The sequence below is a fragment of the Triticum dicoccoides genome, chromosome 6A (genome assembly GCF_002162155.2).
Source record: "Triticum dicoccoides isolate Atlit2015 ecotype Zavitan chromosome 6A, WEW_v2.0, whole genome shotgun sequence".
In the NCBI taxonomy this organism is placed as follows: Eukaryota; Viridiplantae; Streptophyta; class Magnoliopsida; order Poales; family Poaceae; genus Triticum; species Triticum dicoccoides.
Genome location: NC_041390.1, coordinates 555,590,662 through 555,603,932, shown reverse-complemented (window position 1 = coordinate 555,603,932; position 13,271 = coordinate 555,590,662).

The following is a 13,271-nucleotide window of genomic DNA, read 5'->3' as shown; positions in this document are numbered from 1 at the left end:
ATGAGGAACTCGTAGAATCTTTGGTGGACCGCATCAGCGATCTCCTGGATGACATCCTTGGGGAGACCATCTTGCTTCTCCCCACCAAGGATTGCTGTTGCACACAAGTCCTCTCAACTCGGTGGTGCCCTCTATGGCGCACCGCGCCCCTCAATCTCGACTGTCATCAGATATCTGTCCTTCCTGAATTTTATGTCCTCAGAGCCATCATCTCCTCTCACCAGCAGGGCCCCATTCAAAGTTGTCCATCTCGTGGTTTTCCTCCTCTCTCCACACCGCCACCTTCGCCCGGTGCCATCTACCAAATGACCTGGTACAAATGCTAACTTTGACTCCCACTACTAAAGAAACTTTCGCTTGTGGTGGTTTATCTGTCGAAGGACTCACTGCATAGCATCATCCACTCCAGTTGCCCTGCCCTGGAGCACTTGCTGATTGTTTGGGAATAGAAATCCCTATCACTTGTCTCCAAATAAAGTCGCCTCACAATAAAAGCATTGGAATTTGTTGTGAAGGACATCACCTCATCATCAAAGATGCCCCTTCACTTCAAAGGTTGCTCCTTCATTATTGTTATAAACCTTCGCAAATAATTGTCGTCTCTGCGCCCAAACTGGAGACCTTGGGTGTAATTAGTGATCTGTTTAATGATCACAACAAGTTGGTGTTTGGCTCCTCACTTTTTCAGGTACTGTATAGTATCATCTACACATTTGTAATCATAAGCTGCATTTTTCATTTATGCGCATAAGTTTTATATCATCTTGGAGTACACTTTGGGTACTAGTATTATGTTATATGCTCAATGAAGAGTTCGTCCATGGATAGCCTACCAATGATGTTGGATTCTGTCAAGATCTTATATATCGGAATGTTTAGTTATGATCTGAAAATAATTATTGGCTTGCTGTGATGCTTTCGATGTCTGGAGAATTTATATATAAAGGTGATGATTTCATGCACATTGAAAGCACATATAAATTGTACTAGAGTTAACCGTGCAGCTCGCTCTTTCGACATACTCTTTTTCAGACCTTAACTGTTTTCAATCTTCATGTCTACTTAGGCACTAACACATGGAGAAAAACATATAACCAATCGGTGGCGTAATAAGCACCAGGATTTTCTCAGTTCTCATGACATTCGTTTGAGGACAATAATGATGGAAGGATATGCATCCAACTAGGCAAACAGAAGCTTTGTCACATTCTTCATGTTGAATGCGAGGTTACTATTGTCCATGAGGCCTAAGTTTTCCAACAAGAGATTTCTCATGGAGGGACATGTTGAACAGCAAAAAAAGAAGTTTCGGGTGGACAATGGGCTTCTGAACGTGCTTGGCTTCTATTTACAACAACTTGTAGTCATCCTCCAATAATTTTTTTTGCACAGGATGTTGATTTTATGGACCAGACCGATCTATTTGTTTGTGACTGCGAAAAAGAGTGGTTGGGTTAGATGTTATTGCCATGTTCAATCTGGGTTTTGTCTAAATTTGATGAACAGTTAATCCTTGGCCTTTTTGTACCATTTGTAAGCTTGAGTTACATGTTGTTGCCCTCGTACTCCCCTCCGCCTGCCACCACACTGATGCATCTTCCACGGCTCATGTCCGTTCCCATCCGAGGCCTCGCCACCGTTCTCCGCCTTGGTTCGCTCGTTGTGCCCGCTGCCGTCTGGCATTGTCAACATGGTCAACAACTGAGAGGAATCAGGAGATGACTGTACGTGGAGAGGCTGACAGTAGGGACCCACCAGGGTCATTGCATTACGCAAGTAGGTGCCTCGTTATTACAAGCCAAAAAATACTTCCTCCTAATTGTTTGACAACTAGGTCCCATACCATTGTCAATGTATTCAATAAACGAGAAAATTACACAACAAGCGGATAACACTAGGGACCCAGCAGCTCGCCCAGTTGTTTTTTAGTTTTAGAGACGGAGCTCAACTGCGCGTTGTGCGGGGGATGTGGCCCGTCTAGCCCAGGCTTACGCTTTTATTTAAGCACATGACGAGCCCAGTTGATATCTTTTTTCTTTCTGAAAATGGCTAGCCTAGTTCTTTTTTTTGGAGAATACCCAACTAAGGCCTACTTGCTTTTCTCAGCCCTGCTAGGCTGCAAATCTTTCAAGACGAGGAGGGATGTAAGTAGTAAGAAATGAGCTTCCCCAGAAAATGGGCTATAAGTTGCAAGAAATGGGCTATAAATTTTTAAACCAAAGCCAACCGCAATTACATTCAAATATCATTTTTTCTGAATTTCTCTACTCTTATAAAAAGCAGAGTTGGTGATGATGGTGTGCCTGCCATCCTGCAATATAGGCCGTCCGATCTATATCTAATGGATAGGAAGGAAACTATGACAATTTACCCGCACTCTTCTCCACATTTGCAGATACGGCCTTCCCTCGTTCATCCTTTTCTCCCATAAGATAAACTACTCATACAAATGCATCTTGATGTTTCGTGCAACGCACGGGCATCTTGCTAGTCAAGATTTTACATTTCATTCATTCTTTGTGGAGAATTTTTTTGATATAATTTTTTAAAAATTATTTTTAACGTGACTCGAAATTTCGTGATTAAAAGAGTTCGGACCCCACTGAAATATGAAAAAAATCATTGAAATTTTTAGCAGTGCCCAGAATATGGTCTGTAATGCTAATAAAAAGAACATGGGCTTCAAAATATCCTTAAGAATTAGCAAATGGGCTATAAATTACTGAAAATAATGGCTAATGGGTTGTATGCTGTTTTCCATAGATTTGGAGGCTAACTTCTGGGTCTGCTAGGTTGACGATGAAGCTGTCTAAAAAAATTGACGTGTGCGTAAGGCTTTCTGAACTTAGTCAACACGGAGCAGTGACTGTTGGATGTCCATCCAACGGCCGTCATGCTTCCTCAATCTCTGATCTTCCTGCTCCAGCCGCCCAAACCAGCATCAACGGGACTGCCTGCTCCCTCCTCCTGTGGTCGGTTGTGCTGCCGCCAGGCCATCGCTCTACCCACCCACGCATCATGTTATTTCCCGGCGACGTCAGCCTCACCCCGCAGCCGAGCATCCGCTGTTGTGGCTTCGCTGGCTCTAGGTCGTTCCCTTCCTGGGCCTCGCCCGCGTCCACCATGTTTGTGCTCTCGGCGCGGCATGATCAACATGGTCAACAAACAACATCCATCGGAAGAGTGATGTAAGTGGATAGGCTGACAGTAGGGACCCACACAAGCAAGTGTCTCCTTATTACGCGCAAAATAATGATTCCTCCACCTGACAGCTGGGACCCATCAGAAGGGCCTCTGTATTTCGCGAAACAAACATTCCTCCCGCTGACAGCTCGAACCCACCAACTATATCTTTGCACACAAGGAAGTGCCTCCTTATTACGCACAAAAAAATGAATACCCCCTGCTAGCTGGGACCCACCATAGTCGGAGGCTGACTTGTGGGCCTACTAAGTTGACGTGGACGGAGGCTTTGTCAACTTAGTCAATATGAACGATTCTAGCTCCGGTGACCATATGATGTGCATCCAACGGCCGTAGTGCTTCTTCAATCTCTGGTCTTCTTGCTCCAACTGCCCAAACTAGCGTCGGTCGTGCCGCCTGCTCCTACCTCCCGTGGTCGGCTCTACTGTCGCGCAGGCCTCACCGCCCCACTCTACTCCAACCTCTGTCCAGGCCATCCCTCTGCTCACCCACAGCCCCTGTTATTCCATGGCGACGGCAGCCTCACACCGCAGTCGAACCAGTCAACCCTCGTACCCCTCTCTGCATGGGCATCCACTGTCGCTTCTTCCCCGGCTCTGCGATCATCCCCTTTCTAGGCCTCCCGTCGTCCACCGCCTTGGTGCTCTCGGTGCGGCGTGGTCAATGTGGTCAAGGAACGACTTCCATCGGAGAGTAATGTACATGGAGAGGCTGACCGCTAGGTCCACGGTCGCAGCAAGGAAGTGCCTCCTTATTACGTGCAAAATAATGATTCCTCCACCTGACAGCAGGGACCCACCAGACAGGCCACCGTATTTCACAAAAAATGCCCCCCTGACTGCTAGGACCCACCAGCTACATCTTCGCACGCAAGGAAGTGTTTCCATATTACGGGCAAAAAATATGATTCTCCCCCCTGACAGCTGGGACCCACCAGCTATATCTTCGCACGCAAGGAAGTGCCTCCTTACCTCCCTGACAGCTGGGACCCACCCGGTCGAACCATACGTAGGGTTGTCTATCTGGTCGCGAACGTGTACGTACATAATAGTCGATCGGTCTGTCTGCAGGCTGCAGCGATGAACTGTGGCCGAGTAAGGAAGGGCACGTGTCATAGTAGAGGCGCAGACATAGCATGTCACGCAGTCTCATCAATATTGTGTACACGTACGTACAGCTATGGTGCAAGAAAGTAAATACGAGCACATACGTACATACGGGCGGGGTCTCGAACGCCTACTCACGCATACGTACGGCCAAGGCTCATGTACATGGAGAGGCAGCGGAGAGCAGCGACGGCGTCCTGTTCATCGGCAGCCAACCGGCTAGGTCGAACGGAGAAACTGTGTCGTGTTCATCGGGAGGCAACAGAATGCGTCCTGTTCATCGGGAGCCAACCAGATTGGATGGAACAGCCAAAACGAGGCCTGGCGTACCGCAGAACGAAGGAAACGACCTTCTCTTCGACCGCCTATGGTCTGAACGGGATCCTGTTCATCGGGAGGGGTCTAGCGTACCGCAAAACAAAGGAAACAGACTTCTCTTCGACCTCCTACGGTCGAAACAGGGTCCTGTACATCGGGAGGGGTCTGGCGTACCGCAAAACGGGACTCCACTGGCTACTCTTCATCCACCGTCAACCTCCTCCAGCCTCCACCTGCTACTGTTCATCGATGGCATCTCCCTCCTTCCTCCATGGGGTCCTATTCATCCAGCCTCCACCGGCTACTATTTTACCAGCCCTCCATAGGGTCCTGTTCATCCAGCCTCTACCGGCTATTGTTCAACCAGTCCTCCACATGGGGTCCTGTTCAACCAGCCCTCCACGGGGTCTTGTTCATCCACCCCCAACCGGCTCGGGTGTGTGGCGGCCTCCTCTCGAGCGGGGTCCTATTCATCCAGCGGCAACGGCCTCTACTACCACGGGGTCCTGTTCATCCACCCCCACTGGGAACTGTTCATCCAACCCCCAACAACGCTCACTATTCATCAACAGGCAGCAGGTTCGATCAACTTCAGTTAGCAGCAGTAGCGAAGGAATCGCTCGATCGGGTTCAGTTAACAGCCAGGGATCGGCCGATCGCTCAGGTTCAGTAACACGTAGCCAGTGCAATCGCTCGGGTTCAGTAAGCGAACGCCTAGCTTGGGTTCAGTTAGAGCCCAACGCCTCGCACAGGCGCACGTAGTGTACGAGAGAAGCGCGCAAACCTCCATGCATCGCTTGGACCCAAACACCCACCATAACCGGGAACTCCCCGAAATTTTCCTCGCCCTCGCTTCTACCACGGTTTTTCCCGTCATGGACGGCCCAAAGAATGTCATGCAGCTGCGTCTCTGGCCCGCCCAGGATGAAAAGGCCATTTTATGTCATGATTTTTTGTCATAGAAGTAGGATCCCACCACATCTATGATGATACCGGGTTTTGTCACAATTATCGTCATAGAAATGTCATAAGCATGACAGAAAAAAATGTTTGGCCCAAAATGTCACGGATGTGTCTTTTTTTTGTAGGGACTAAAGGCCCAACTAAACTTTGGGCCAAATATAGGCCCGTGTTTGTGGGCCTGGCACAAAGTGTGAAGGCCCAAATGGCCTTTCAGGCCCAAGAAAGTTGCAGGCCGACCCAATTGTGGCCCACTAAAATGCAGGCCCATTAGAGGCGAATGTTTCGGCCCGATCGACTATATCAGATTTTCGCCATTTTTTCCAGATAGCGAATGATGGCATATACGGTAACTAGTAGAAATTAGGAACAAACATAATCTATAGCATAAAGAAATTACGGCATAGTAACTTAGAATAAACCTACACTATACAATACATGATTTATGGTATATTATATCCATTGGGCATCGAACTTCGCCACCAGTGATCATAAAGCGCAACGAAGAAGCAGATTACAAAAACTGGGCGCCATTGCAGCGTAACAAAATTATAGTGAACCAAGACCACTTCCAAGACAGTTCAAGAAAGGTTAGCCTTGCGCGAGAACTGCTTCGCAAGCTGCTGAGCAAGGTTGTGAGACCGGCCTAGCATGTCGGTCATAGCTTCTAGGTATAACTATTTAGCAATGAGGTTCTCATTGGTGTTCTCTGCCATCTTTCTTAGATATAGGACTTCAAGTCGAAGTTGAGTTGTAGAATGCCTTTCTGCTAGAAATTGGGACTAAAGAAGTCAAATTGATTCAGACAGCGAATTCTGTGAGCTTGTATGACTGCTAGTCTCAAGTAACTTGAACATTGCATCAAGACAAGACTTTGGGGTTGTCTCGCTATATTCAAGATGTTTTGCCTTCTTTGTTGCAATATATGTTGGGTTTGTCTCACAGCCTTCAGCAGACTTGTGCATGCCATCCGGCATATCACCCCGAAACAAACAGAGAGATGACAGGTTTTGCACGTGTATAAACAAAGATGGTAACTGTGCTGTCAATTCCATCCAATTTCAAATTAGAAAATAAAGAGTAACTTCAAAATATCAATAGCATACTTTGGCATTGTTCATCATGCGGGGAGTTTCACCACACTACCGGATTACCATGTCAACAAAACAAGCATAGATGAAGGGTAAAGACAATCATTGTATCTATTTTGGTTAATGTGCATGGCACGTTGTTCAATCATCAGCCACATGGTGCAAACATGGGCTGCTTCACCACACACTGGATTATAGATCCACAAAAACAAGCATACATATACGGAGTATTGAGTAATGTGCATGGTATGAATAAGGAATTTGGTTTTACAAGTAAAACTTGGAACTTACAGTTGTTGCGAACATGCATTTTGATAGAAACAACAAACTAAACAGAAGTTGACGATAAGGAGTATGAGGAAATTAAACAGCAGTTGAGGATAAAGGCTTTAGAAGGACTGACTTACATTAAGAGTTAACACCGGCTTTATAATGCCCTTCTCCATGTCAAGGGAAGGATAACTCAAGAATTTCAGCACATAATCTTCTTCGTAAGCATTGCCTGTACTCTACATTTTGTAGAGAGTAATTATAGATATGATAATACTGGAAGGGATAGAGGATAATGAAGATAAGATGCAGATTGATGCTAAATAATCAACTACTAATCCCTGGAAGTACAAGCGCTATAGGACAAAATGTACTAACAAGAGCAATGGGCTACACTTCTGCACTGGCATTGTCTATGTATTCAACTTTTTGGTAAGATTAAATATAGATATGATATTTTTTAGTAAGTGGTGGGCGAGGGAGATAAGATGCAGAATGATACACAATGAACTAATCCCTCTTCCCATAATATAAGAGTGTTTTGAACACTGGTGTATTGTACAAAACGCTCTTATATTATGGGACAGAGGGAGTAGTTGTTAATGTAAGTACAATAATAGACGACGTTCAATCCTTACAAGAGGACTGCAGAGCTAAACCTCTTCAAAAGCATTGGGTTGATTCCAAATTTATGTAAAGAGTTGATACAGATCTTATAATGTCCACCAAATGGAGGATAACGAGGCTAACATGTGCAGTGATGCTACATAATCAACCAGCTATGAAAGTAAGTATGGTCATACAGGGCAAGAGGTACTCACAAGAGTAATGTAGTGTGCAGTATAGTTGCAGATTTTGTGGTCCCTTGAGAATGAATGTTCTTTTGCAAACAGTTTTTGTACAAGTGAGACGTTAAGGCACATGCAGAAATGTAGTTCAAATTGTGATGTGATATCATAGACAGTACCTTACGCTGCAGATGAGACCGATGTGTAACAAGATTATTCCAGTCACTGTCTGATAAATGTAGCCCCGGAGACTTTACAGAAAATTCATTTAGAGGCTTGCCATCGAAGTGCGCTTGCCTCAGGTAGGAACGATACTTCATCAACGAGTTCTTGAAAAGCGCAACCAACCCTTGCTCGTCTTGACTATCTAGTTTGGTCCTCACCTATTTAAAAGAATGAAATCTTGTGTCTTCTGTCAGCAGAAAAATATGCAGTAATTACCATGAATAACATTAGTACATTACTTATGCGTAAGTTGCGGAGGAAGATTGAAAATTGTTCTTTGTCTGTGGTATAATCTTTCCATTAAGGAAAGATGCGCACAAAGTTCCTCACAACAATATAAGCTTCATATTCTAAACTGGGAAGAAGTGGAACAGGAGTCCTATTTGCTGCAATTGGGGCTCTCTCTCGTTCGAAAAGGGATTTGGCAACTGGATTTGGTGTACTCTTTGCTGGAATGGGGGTTTTGCGTCGTAGAGTTGGTGCTATGTCAATTGGCATCATCATACTATTTGCTACAGTTGGGGTCTGCTGAGTTGGGGCATCAGAGATGGCCAATGTAGTAGGGCTAGAGTCTGCTAGAGTTGTGGTCATGTTTTTTTGGGTCTGGTGATATTGCAACTACACCTAATGGGCTATTTGATTTATCCGGCGTCACTACCTTTTCCAAATACTTTGTTCATGCTCCTTCACGATCAGCAATCACCCTCTTCCTTTTGAATGCCTGATACACAAGAACAACATTTGAATGCATAAATATGGTATGATGACAGATGGAATATGTACTGAAAATGGATAGGCAAGGCGTATTCACATACACGATGTGTAAACTAAGCTAATGGCAGTGCAACAAAGTAGAAGCAGTGCAAAGCATTAGTTGCAAGATATGTGCGACCAATATTACCTTGGAAAGTTAGAGCAATCACCTTGATTGGTGAATAAGATAGGGCATCTGCCTCTGACTCCTCCACTAGGGAGCTACATTGACTCAGGTCTCCCTCTAGCTCAGAATCATTGTTAGGATCATATTCTGAGCATGAATCTGTAGGTGGAGAGCGTTTGCATTGCATTGCATCCAGACTTGATTGCAGTCCCTTAATTCCAAGTTTGAAAGCCATGGCATTGTTCTGCTTTATTCTTTTCATGCGCATAAGCTCATAATGATTATGATGTTGTTCAGTATCTAAGATTCATGAAAACATAAAAAGTAGTCAGATTATCTATGGAATGCATTGCGGATTCAACTCGAAGAGTGTCTACCTACAAACCCACGCTTGCCCTATCGTGGGGAGTTGTCTTTACATACGGATGGAAGGGACGACCCCTGACCCCGCGCTAGCCGGCCTGGGCCAACCTACTTGAGCGAGATGCTGGTCCCAGGTCACCCAGCTTGAGCTGGAAGTTGGACGGATACATGAGTCGAACAGAGGGGCGCCAACCGCCTCAATGTTCGAAAAATGATCTGGGTTCCAGAGCCTACCCGGGGGTCATCCCTCGACAAATCTTAAATATGGAGGCAACCACGTGAGATGGATAGGGCCTTCGGTTGGATAACTGATTCTTTATATAGGACGCGTGTCGGTCAAGATGTAATTTGGACACCCCCACTTCAGTTCATAATAAGCACATCTAGATTGGTGACTTCCAGCGCACAAATTAAGATCATATTTTGTCCCAACACAAATACATGTTTGTAAGCATTAATAGCTCATAATCATACCTATTTTTATTATAAGTGTTCAACTCAAGGTTGTTTGATTTTGATCTAGTCAAAAGTTGGAATTTGTTTCTTTAACAAAAGCTTGCTAGAGATCCTAGATTAAAGGGGCCTTCCTCGCGTGGGTTCGATTACTCAAGGTCACATCCGAGGAAATAGGTGAGAATACTTTCTGCTCCATTTCTGGATCACTAAAGGAAGTAATCACTCCTGCAAACCGGAGACAAAATCCTCTTCCCTCATTCATGCCCGAATCTAACCAACCCGACCCACCCAAAATCCTCTTCCCTCATTCACGTGTGTTCCCACCCGGCGCCACCTGCCCGCGTTCATGTCATTGTGGATTGGATGCTCCACATTGAAGCCGGCCCAAAGCAGATGCGACCTCTCACTAGCTCCGCCATTGGAGCGGCAGGCCGGTCGAGGGCACCTCCCGCTGCACGCCCAGCTGAACACGCCTCCTTGCTACATTCAAACGTCTCCATTAAACCCATCCCTGTGCCTAGAAACCTACTCCGCCCACATGTCCATTCATGAGTGAGGCGACGTTAAACATAATACTGGGCAAGCTCCTTGATAACCCACAAGTATAGGGGATCATTTGTAGCCTTCTTCGATCAATAAGAGTGTCGAACCCAGCAAGGAGCTAAAGGTAGAACAAATATTCCCTCAAGTTCTATCGACCACTGATACAACCCTACGCACACTTGACGTTTGCTTTACCTAGAACAAGTATAAAACTATTTGGTAGGTGATACGTCTCCGTCGTATCTACTTTTCCAAACACTTTGCCCTTGTTTTGGACTCTAACTTGCATGATTTGAATGGAACTAACCCGGACTGACGTTGTTTTCAGCAAAATTGCCATGGTGTTATTTTTGTGCGGAAATAAAAGTTCTCAGAATGACCTGAAAATCAAAGGAGATTATTTTTGGAATATATAAAAAATACTGGAAGAAGAATCCACGCCAGGGGGCCCACACCTTGTCCACGAGAGTGGGGGCGCGCCTACCCCCCTGGGCGTGCCCCCTGCCTCGTGCGCCCCCTGACGCTCCACCGACCTCAACTCCAACTCCATATATTCACTTTTGGAAGAAAAAACACAGACAGAAGGATTCATCACATTTTATGATACGGAGCCGCCGCCAAACCCTAAACTCTCTCGGGAGGGCTTGTCTGGAGTCCGTTCGGGGCTCCGGAGAGGGGAATCCGTCGCCATCGTCATCATCAACCTTCCTCCATCACCAATTTCATGATGCTCACCACCGTGCGTGAGTAATTCCATCGTAGGCTTGCCGGACAGTGATGGGTTGGATGAGATTTATCATGTAATCGAGTTAGTTTTGTTAGGGTTTGATCCCTAGTATCCACTGTGTTCTGAGATTGATGTTGCTATGACTTTGCTATGCTTAATGCTTGTCACTAGGGCCTGAGTGCCATGATTTCAGATCTGGACCTATTATGTTTTCATGAATATATGTGAGTTCTTGATCCTATCTTGCAAGTCTATAGTCACCTATTATGTGTTATGATCCGTTAACCTCAAAGTGACAATAATCGGGATACTTGCCGATGATGACCGTAGTTTGGATAGTTCATGTATTCACTATGTGATAATGCTTTGGTCCGGTACTCTATTAAAAGGAGGCCTTAATATCCCTTAGTTTCCAATAGGACCCCGCTGCCATGGGAGGGGAGGACAAAAGATGTCATGCAAGTTCTTTTCCATAAGCACGTATGACTATATTCGGAATACATGCCTACATTACATTGATGAACTGGAGCTAGTTCTGTGTCACCCTATGTTATAACTGTTGCATGATCGATCGCATCCGAAATAATTCTCCATCACTGATCGATTGCCTGCAAGCTTTTCATATATTGTTCTTCGCTTATTTACTTTCCCGTTGCTACTGTTACAATCACTATAAAACCAAAAATATTACTTTTGCTACCGTTACCACTACTATCATATTACTTTTCTACTAAATACCTTGCTGCAGATATTAAGTTTCTAGGTGTGGTTGAATTGACAACTCAGCTGCTAATACTTGAGAATATTCTTTGGCTCCCCATGTGTCGAATCAATAAATTTGGGTTGAATACTCTACCCTCGAAAACTGTTGCGATCCCCTATACTTGTGGGTTATCAAGACTATTTTCTGGCGCCGTTGCCGTGGAGCATAGCTCTATACTTTGAGTCACTTGGGATTTATAGCTGCTTATCATTATGAAGAACTTGAAAGATCAAAGAACCAAGATTTTTCCCTCAACTACGAGGGGAGGTAAGGAACTCCCATCTAGCTCTGCACTTGATTCACCTTTTGTTTTGAGTAAACTTGAGGCACCTACACCTGCTCTTCATTCTGATATGTCGCACGTTATTGATGATGCCACTTCTGCTTTGCATGATACTTATGATGAAACTACTTCTATGCTTGATAATACTGTGCCACTAGGTGAATTTCTTGATGAACAACTTGCTAGGGCTAGAGAGAATGAAATTATTGAAACTGATAATATTGATGAAAGTGATGATGAAGATTCTCCCCCTAGATATGAATTGCCCGTTGTGCCTGAGGGTTATGTTATGGATGAAGAAACTTCTAGAGACTTCTTAGCTTGCAATCATATATCTGATCTTAAGAAATTATTAGCTAAGCTTATAGAAAGGTCTTTAAATGTTAGAATGAAATATGACCCTGCTTTTGCTACTTCACCTATCTTTATTACTGATAAGGATTATGATTTCTCTGTCGATCCTGAGTTAATTACTTTGGTTGAATCTGATCCTTTTTATGGCTATGAATCTGAAACAGTTGTGGCACATCTTACTAAATTAAACGATATAGCCACCCTATTTACTCATGGTGAGAAAACTCGTTGTCACTTTATCCTTAAGTTATTTCCGTTCTCATTAAAGGGTGATGCTAAGACATGGTTTAATTCTCTTGATCCTGTTTGTGTGCGTAGTTCCCAGGATATGATTTATTACTTCTCTGCTAAATTTTTCCCCGCTCATAAGAACCAAGCTGCCTTAAGGGAAATATATAATTTTGTGCAAATTGAAGAAGATAGTCTCCCACAATCTTGGGGGAGGCTTCTCCGATTACTTAATGCTTTGCCTGATCATCCTCTCAAGAAAAATGAAATACTTGATATCTTTTATAATGGACTGACCGATGCTCACAGAAACCACCTGGATAGTTGTGCTGGTTGTGTTTTCAGGGAAAGAACTGTTGATCAAGCTGAATTGCTATTGAATAATATGCTGACTAATGAAAATAATTGGACACTTCCTGAACCAACTCCTAAGCCAACTCCGAAGAAAAGGGGTATTCTATTTCTCAGTCCTGAAGATATGCAAGAGGCAAAGAAATCTATGAAAGAAAAGGGTATTAAAGCTGAAGATGTTAAGAATTTACCGCCTATTGAAGAAATACATGGTCTTGATAACCCGACACATGTAGTAAAGGTAAATTCTCTCTATAGATTTGATAAATGTGAAATCCCATTTACTAAGTTTGCTAGTCAATGCTTGGATGAGTTTGATGACTTTATGTTTAAACAAGAAAAGTTCAATGCTTATGTTGGT